Below are 9347 nucleotides of genomic sequence, written 5' to 3'. Positions count from 1 at the left end.
GTGTGTGTGTCGTGTGTGTATGGAAGTATGTAGGTGTGTGTGTGTGTGTGTATGTGTGTATGGAAGTATGTAGGTGTTTGCGTGTATGGAAGTATGTAGGTGTGTGTGTGTGTATGGGGGTGTGTATGGGGGTGTGTGTGTGTATGGAAGTATGTATGTGTGTGTGTGTATGTATGTGTGTGTATGTCGTGTGTGTGTGTGTCGTGTGTGTATGGAAGTATGTAGGTGTGTGTGTGTGTGTGTGTATGGAAGTATGTAGGTGTGTGTATGGAAGTATGTAGGTGTGTGCGTGTATGGAAGTATCGATAAAAACACAGGGACATATACAAAAACACCAAAAAAGGCCATACTTACAAATGGACACAGCCAGGCCAGAAATGCTGATGAAAGGGCGAGCAGGTGCTTTAAATAATAATAGCCACTCCCACTAGTCTTGAGGGGAGTGGTGTGTGGTGCATGGGATGTGTAGTAAGAAATAATAAATGAATAGTGTGTATGGAAGTATGTAGGTGTGTGTGTGTGTGTGTGTGTGTGTATGTGTGTGTATGGAAGTATGTATGTGTGTGTGTATGGAAGTATGTATGTGTGTGTATGTATGTATGTGTGTGTATATATCGTGTGTGTGTGTGTGTGTATGTCGTGTGTGTGTGTGTGTGTGGATGTATGTAGGTGTGTGTGTGTGTATGGAAGTATGTAGGTGTGTGTGTGTATGGGTGTGTGTGTGTATGGGGGGGTGTGTGTGTGTATGGGGGGGTGTGTATGGGGGGGGTGGGTGTGTGTGTGTGTGTTTTTTCGTGTGTGTGTGAGTGTGTGTGTGTGTGTGTGTGTGTGTGTGTGTGTGTGTGTGTGTGTGTGTGTGTGTGTGTGATCTTTAAAGACTAATGCTGCCCCTTCAGATTTGTATTTGTTATAAGTCCTCTTATCTTGTCATTTATTGTCTTTTTAACATTAGAAGCTTTTTCTAGTTTCATTTTAGGGTTTTTTAATACTTGTTACTGATAGGATTATATTTTACAGTGTAATTACTTAAAGTACATGTAAAGCATCCCCATGTAGTGTCTGTATATTTATTTGACAATAGTTGCTCCCAGTCTATTTCCTGCTGCGCAGTCGTCAACCGGGAGAAATTGGCCTTTTTAATATGCAGTCAGTGTTTTACCCTCCCAGCCTGTTTGCTTTTAAGGTTCTGTTCATGTGGAGTTTTTTGCAGGCAAAAAATTCTGCCTGGAAAAATCAGCTCCGCCTTTTTTTAAGTGTTTTTTTTACCACACACGTTTTTTGACACAGTTTTTGATGCGTTTTCCTACGTGGTTCTTTATGCCCATTTTAAAGCGTTATTTTTATCTCCTTCTTCAACAGGCAAAGGAAAAAAAAACGCAAGCATTTTTTTTTTGTGCCTAAAACCGCTTAAAAACGCGTCAAAAACGGTCGCGGCCGTTCACAGCATTTTTCCGTCTCTCATTGATTTCAATAGGGTTTTTTGAGGCGGAAAACGAATCTAGAAAGGTCATATCACATGTAGTGGAACCATTATACCCTCATGTTTTCTCCTTCTTTAGTAGCGTACAACTCAAGTGCCAACTTCCATTACATGATAGTGTCTCAACAGGACTCTTTCTACAAAAGATCTGGGGGTCGGCCAGTGAATACTTTTTCTCTATGTTCAGCTTAACAACAATACCAATGATGATGATGATGATAATATCCCTGCCTCTCTTCTATAGTAGTCTCAGTACATGTTTTAATATGATATCATTGATAAATGAATAATGAATTGAGTATTTCTCTAGCTGTGACCATCTCATGACTATCACCACATATGGAGCATCCTGCGCACTGACAATTACTAAGCCTCTCCATATTTCTCAGCATTTTCTGCTCCTTTACCCTGCGATCATATAGTCAGAAGTAACATATAAGTTCTCTCCTCACTGTTCAGACGTCATGGGTTTTCTGCTAGGATGGACACACCAGTATTTACAATGTGTCTCTTCTTCTAGATGTTTGTAGGAATCTTCTTGTAGCCAGGATCTCCTTCTCTGTGCTGGTTGGTGTCTTCTAGATGTTGAAGGTGGTCATCTTCTAGGTATATGCAGGAATCTTCTAGCTGCTAACTGGGGTCTACGTGTTGTCAGGACTCTTTAAAATCTCAAAGACTGGGATAAAGATCTCCTGAAAAAAAAAACAAGAAAAATATTTTGAGACAAAAAACGACAAATATATAACCTACAAAGAAATTGATGCTACCAAAAAAAGTGTAGAAAATGGAAAAAATCTTTATTGGAATAACAATGAAAAGCTACATGTCAATACAATGAAAAAGACTCCACAAGACTCTACAGAAGAAAAGGACAGCTCATTGTGGGACTCACAAAGAAAATAAGAATTAGATAAGACCCCATGGCTGCACAGACCTGCGTAATGTAGGTCATATAGAAATACCAAATGGTATGGAATAAACAACTATACAGTGCAAAAAAGCAGTCAGCGCATAAGTAGGAGCAAAAATGAATCAACTATTAAACAAGTATGGAGGGATAGAACATACCCATAATAAGGTTGTTCAGGAGCACCAACACAGGGAGTGCCCACCCAGACGCACGTTTCAGCGCTAAATGCCTTCATCAGGGGGTGGCGCTGATAGTACACACACAGTATTTAAATGAACGCTAGCCAATGGTACTTAAATATATCCAGGTGATATATATATATATATGCCCATAAATCAGATCAGTGCACTCACTGTTTACTATTGGTGGCAATATGTGGTCGAGTACATGGCCGGACTCCAGAAACGGCAACAACGAGACACTGGGGCGGAAACACATCAGCGCGTCACCTGACGCGGTCACGTGTGTCAGCAACCCAGCGTGTCATGGGTGACGAATCGGAGGCCGGTCAGTCACAACCAATCAGAATGCAACCAGTGATTGAAGGCATGAAAAGCATTCAGAAGGATATTAACCCTGTACGGGCAGTCCAATAGCGATACACTTCATGTCTGCAAGTCTAAACCCAAAATACAGAGAGACAAGATAGTTATACAGATATATTGCACATGTATCATACAAATACATATAAATATATGGCCACAAAGTGATGTGTGATGAAGAGCGTCAACGTGTAGGGAGTAATCAAGTGTGGAACATTATTATCAATTATAATGTGTGAAAAAAGACCAATATATACGCGCCAAAAGGAACAATCCAGTGCACAACCTGAACATAGTAGGTAAGTGACAGGTAAGAAATGATATTAAACACAATAAAGTGTTGTTTATATAGAACATGTGTAAGTAAAAGAGTGAAAAGGTAATAAATGTATGGTGACAAAATAAAAGAAATACAAAACGAAAAATAAAATAGTGTGAATAGGCGTGTGCGATGAAAAAAGAAGAAAAAAACAACGTGTGTATTATGCATCAAAAAATAAAATGGACTACAAGTGCCATGCACAAAGCAGATTTTAGTTACATGTCGATATATCTAATACAACAAGCCTCAAAGGTGCAGAATATAATATGCAGTGATCTGCAGACAGAGCCCGCTTTTCTATTGTCTGTGAAGATCATCAGTAGTAGGAAATCATTGTTGAGGATGAAGATCATGACAACCCGAAAATTGCACAGTTGACATAGTCAACACAGGCAGCGTAAACCATATATCTAATCTGTATACATAAATAAAGAAATGCAGATCAAAATAAGAACATAAAATCAAAATAAGAACATAAAATCAAAATAAGAACATAAAATCAAAAATACCCAACTAAAAGCTTTGGTAGGAGTCAGAGAAATGCAGCAACACCAATGTTCTCATTGAGACCCCTTGGTTGTGTTGTCTTAAGCCTCCATATCCACTTGCATTCTGATTGCAAAAGCCTTTTTTTACATCTCGTCCTCGCATATCAGTATTGATGTGATCTATTCCCTTCACTCTCACAAGTCTAGAGTTACACGCATGATGTAGGTGAAAATGTTGTGGAATCGTCTTCAGCTGTTCCATATACTCTACTGGTTTGGCATTTTCAATGTCTCTAACATGTTCTCTTACGCGAAAGCGCAATTCTCGGGTTCTCATGCCAATATACATTTTAGGGCAAGGGTAAGTTGCATGATAGATCACACCTGTAGTGCCACATGTAATTGGCCATGGGATCTTAACATTTTTCAACCCACTTGAGTCAACAAAACCTTGAGAGCGTTCAATATTAGGGCAACTGATACAGTAGCCACAAGGGTTACAACCCCACTTAGGACCAATCTTTCCAAAACATTTACCCGGTTTTTCCACTGTTCGGTAACTGTGAACTATTGCGTCACGTAAAGAACGCGCTCTACATGCTGCAACAGCAAGATAATTTGGTAGTACTTTCTGTAGAATTGGATCATTGAGGAGCATCGGCCAAAATGTGTTTGAGGTGTCCCTCATTTCTGACCAAATGATACGTGTTCGTAAATCTTACCTTAGGAGAAATTCCTTATGTTTAGTTACAGTTTGTAATAGCTGTGCACGAGGGGGAGCTGTGCACGTGGTCGTCAATGGCCTTTATTAACATTGCGGCAGCGGCTGCAGCCCTGTTGAGCAAGTCTCTTTCTTAACTCAGTTGTGCGGAATTTCAAATCTTCATGAGTTGAACAAATTTTCTTAACACGCAGTAATCGTCCAGTTGGTATAGCTTCGATGGTGTGGCGGGGATGTGAAGACATGGCGTGAAGAAATGAGTTTGTTGATGTCTCTTTACGATGCAAATCTGTCTGGAGACAACCATTATGGTTCCTTTTAGTTAGTATGTCCAAAAAAATCTATCTCAACATGATTCCACTTGCATGTTAATTTAATGTTACGTGTATTATAGTTAAATACACTGATGAATTCCATTAATTCATCCGAAGTCCCCAGCCAGATCATGAAGATGTCATCAATGAACGGGCCCAGAAAAGGAGCTGGTTCATTGATATCTCATGATCTGGCAGGAATAGGTCCCTCTCCCACAGCCCCAGGAACAGGTTGGTGTATGAGGGTGCACAGGCTGCCCCCATTGCCGTGCCCTGGAGTTGCAGGTAGAAGGACCCATTGAACGTGAAAAAATTGTGTTTGAGAACAATGTCCGATAGGGTGAGCAACAACTCTGAAAAGTCTTTCCTATATTGCTCATATGCAAAAAGGTGGCCACTGCATGCAACCCATCCGAATGCTGGATGCCGATATATAGTGACTCAATGTCACAAGTTACCAAAATATGTCTGTCATCTAAATGAATCTCTTCAATTTTCAACAACAAATCTGCAGAGTCGCACAGATACGAAGGTAGACATTCCACTAATGGTTTTAAATGGTGGTCGACCCATCTGCACACCTTCTGAGTTAACCCCCCGGTACACAATATAATTGGCCTACCTGGAAAGTCCTTATGAATTTTGGGTAGTAGAAAAGGCGTCTGTATCGTTGGCTCAGTCACAATCAGTGCCTCCATTAGGGACTTGGAGAGGACTCCGGCATCCATACCATCTTGTAGAATGTGGATCATCTTTGCTCTAAAGGATAATAAAGAATTGTATGTTAACCTTCTACAACAAGTGGAGTTTTTTTTTATTTAGTTTTTTTTTAAATTGATGTATTTTTTATTTTTCCAAACATAACAAACAAGCGAACAACAATTCAACAATATTTCCCATGGCAATAGCATCTCTGAACACTTATATCATTATTTTGCATATTATATAATCTACAATTTGTATAAATTACTTCAAATGATCCTAGTTGGAGCGAGGACAGAATTAGAGATTTTAGCCCAAAGACAAATTGAAAAAGTGTCAATATTCATAGGAGATGAAACACACTAAATAAACCATAAAGAAGGGGGAAGGGAAGTATAGAGGGGGAGGGGGGAAGAGGATGGACACGTGTATCCCCATCGTTACCGCGATTCAATACAGATATTTAAGGAATCAGATCATGATTGGTGTCACACCAGACAGCTGATGCTCCAGATACCAAGTTGTGGAGCCAAAGCATGCAATCAGTTTTTGTTTTATATGAAGTGGTAAGAGAGGTATAAAGTTCTCCCACAACTTAAAAAAGGCTTCAGTTTTGTGCTCTTTTTGATAGGAGGTTTCCACCGAAGCCATTCGGAAAAGATAAGATATATTTTCTAGGGAAATACGATGTGTGGGGGGTGTATTATTTATCCAAACCTGGAGAATGGCCTTCCTAGCAGCCGCAGAGACATAGTATAACAGCTGTTTGTGATGTTTCGGGATAAAGAGCATGGAAGGTGGCAGTATCCCAAAGAGACCCCACTTTTGGGTTGAGGAGCATGGTATGGACAGGGTGTTCGACACAAAATATTGTATCTTTCGCCAAAAGTCAACAATAGTTGGGTATAACCAGAGACAATGTAATTGCGGTGCTCCACACTTTAAACACGAATGGTCAGAGGAGTTACCCATGAGAAAGCCCCTATAAGCGGACACGTCAGCCCTATGGGCTATTGTAAAAGACATCTCCCAGGACATGGCTGATGGGAGGTATTTGGCAGCCATAGTTACAGATGATAGGACATCGTCATGAGTTGTTTGATCTAAGTGGTCAACCCAGTAAGATACACCTGATCTCGATTTAGTGTAGTCCAATGGCTGTCTTAAAACGTTATAATAGGTAGTGATTAGTCTTTTTCGGCATTGATGAAATGGAGTTAAGTGACAGAAGAAGTCATCCCAGTCTTGGTCTTGTAAGTGTCTAATGACCTTGTGAGCATAGCTACAGGCCTGCATGTAATAAAATGGGTGTTGGCCCAAAAAAATCATATTGTATACGTAGTTCATTAAATGAGTATGGACGACGAGTGAGCATGTTAGTTATCTGATTAATACATGTCAACCCCTCCCCCCCACCCATACACGAAAAACCACATGGGGTTTGGCATTTTGGAAGTCAAAGTTATGGACCCAAGGAAGAAGTAGGAAAAATCTAGGGTTTAAACCTAAGTGTTGTCTGACCTTGGTCCATGTCTTCCAGGAGGACATGACTAGGGGGTTAGCCCGTTCATCAGGTGATAGAGCCGAGTAGGGAGTGTGTAAGAGGCATGTTAAGGAAATGGGTTTTGAAAATTGTTGGTCCAATGTAGAATCAGAAAAGCAGGAGCTGCCGGTTATCCAATCTCCAATCACTCGTAGTTGAGCTGCCATATTGTATAAGTGAATCTGTGGAAAATTAATCCCTCCATTTCATGATGTTGCTGCAATATGCATAGGCTCACTCTTGGTCTCTTTTGCCTAACATCAACTGGTCTCAAGTATATAGGCAAGGATTGTAGTAAGTATAACAATTTAGGGAAGACAACCATTTTTAATAGATTAGCCCTACCTAAAAATGATAGAGTAAAGTGCCTCCAAGCCATGAGTTGGGATTCCAAATATGCAATAATGGGATTAAGGTTTCGTTGATATAAATTTGATGGTTGTCTCGTGATGCGTACCCCCAAATAGGGAATGTAATCAGAGTTCCATTTAAATGCATGCTTCGAAGACCAGAGTGGCCTGGAGGGACCCTTAAGAATTAGGGCTTCTGATTTTTGTAGATTGATCTTGAAACCTGACAGGGCACCATAAATTGGGATATCCTGGAGGATTGGTTGTAAAGTAGAGGCAGGGTTAGATATGAAGAACAAAATATAATCTGCAAATGCCGATAGTTTAATTTGAGAATCTCCAATTTGTATGCCTTGAAAACATGCTAGGGACTGGAGATGACGGAGAAGTGGATCTAGGGATAAATGAAACAGTAACGGTGAGAGAGGGCATCCCTGACACGTACCCCTGAAAATTGAGATAGGAGGTGAGTTAAGCCCATTGATGGTAAGGGATGTGGTAGAGCAGGCCTGTGAGCGTGAAAGGAATGTTAGAAAGCGGTCCCCAAAGGCCCGGGACTGCAACACCGCTGTGAGAAATGGCCATTATAAAGAGTCAAATGCCTTTTCCGCGTCAAGTCCCAGCAGCATGGTCACTGGGGAGGAGGGGTCTAGTGCAGACACCGTGGCTGCTACAGCCTGACGGATACCTTTAGTGGAATGTCTATTCCTTAAGAAACCCAGTTGGGTTGGGGCAATGATCAGTCCAAACATGGTTTGGAGGCGGTCGGCCAAAATCTTTGTTAGGAGCTTATAGTCTTGGTTTAAAAGGGAAATCGGACGATATGAGGAAAGGAGGGTTGGATCCCTGTCAGGTTTGGGAAGCAATATTGTCCTGGATGCATGAAAGTTAGGCAGGTCAATCTCCCCACTAAATATGGCTTGTAAGGTCCTCGTCAATGTCGGTACAATATCTGGCAAAAGTTTGTAGTATTCAGCAGATAGGCGTTCAGGACCCGGCGTTTTATTATTGTGTAGCTTAGAGATTGCTAAAGCAACCTCCGCCTCCGTGATATCACTATTTAAAAAGTGGAGTTTTTTCAATTGGCGATTTGCTTCATAAATATACATCTGGTGTGGCCAAAATACCACATTTCTGCCTTTATCGGCAGGTTTTACTACCACATCATGCCATGATTTAATCCTCTCCAAGCTCTCTCTCTCTCTCTCTCTCTCTCTCTGAACTCGACAGATTGTCATTCTTAATTTTCCTTGGAATGTTTTGCTAATCTTCAGGGACTAATTTGACAAAAAGATCTACTGCGGGGCAAATAGACAACGGGGGGATTTTGTAGATTTGGTTCTAATACAGATATGAATCTTACCTTCTGATATTCCCCCTTCTTGGTGAAAGAGTTTCTCAAATATTCGCAATGTTTCTCGTTCCTCAACTGTGACAAATAAATCGCCTTCCTCTTTAAAATACCATTTCTTAAAGATCAAAGATTGTGCAAAAAATTGCAGATATTTTACTGCTGAGAAAAGATCAAAACAGGAGGCGGGAGAAAAGGTCAAGACTTTGTCCAACAGTGTGATGTCACCTATAGATAATTGATGCATAGAAATGTTAATTACCTTCTTTTGATGTCTTGGATTTTGTTCCAATCCCTTATTCATTTTTCTCCTACTGTTGGACGACTGATTTTAGTTCCGTTTTCTTTTGTATCTTGGTAAGTCACGTGTAGACCTCACGCTACTACATAATGTCATATCATGGTGACCGCTCTGTGATGACAAAGATCACATAGAAGAGGAAAGACTCAGTGATTCACCATTTTGTCTCCCATTCCATCAATATATTTTCTTCTGTTGAAAATCATTATTATCACATATCAACTTCTTTGTTTTTTCTGCTCTCCATTTCTTTTCTCCAGACGAGGCATTGTTGATCCAATTGTGTTTTAAATGTTTCTAAGTCCTCTTTGGACATCTCTGCT

At 40.5% G+C, this 9347-nt stretch overlaps 1 long non-coding RNA gene across 1 annotated transcript; it reads right to left on the bottom strand.

Annotated features, from left to right (window-relative positions):
• Positions 1 to 1053: 1053 nt before the first annotated feature.
• LOC142699004 (uncharacterized) lies at positions 1054 to 8879 on the bottom strand. Its single transcript, XR_012865913.1, has 4 exons — positions 8736 to 8879; positions 5400 to 5536; positions 4465 to 4756; positions 1054 to 2172 (listed from the first exon to the last, which is right to left on the bottom strand). It is a non-coding gene; the product is annotated as an uncharacterized LOC142699004 (long non-coding RNA).
• Between the last annotated feature and the right edge of the window lie 468 nt (positions 8880 to 9347).

Source organism: Rhinoderma darwinii, unplaced genomic scaffold, assembly GCF_050947455.1.
Source record: "Rhinoderma darwinii isolate aRhiDar2 unplaced genomic scaffold, aRhiDar2.hap1 Scaffold_107, whole genome shotgun sequence".
Lineage (NCBI taxonomy): Eukaryota > Metazoa > Chordata > Amphibia > Anura > Rhinodermatidae > Rhinoderma > Rhinoderma darwinii.
Note: the sequence above shows the minus strand (reverse complement) of the source record. Positions and strands in the feature narration are given on the sequence as shown.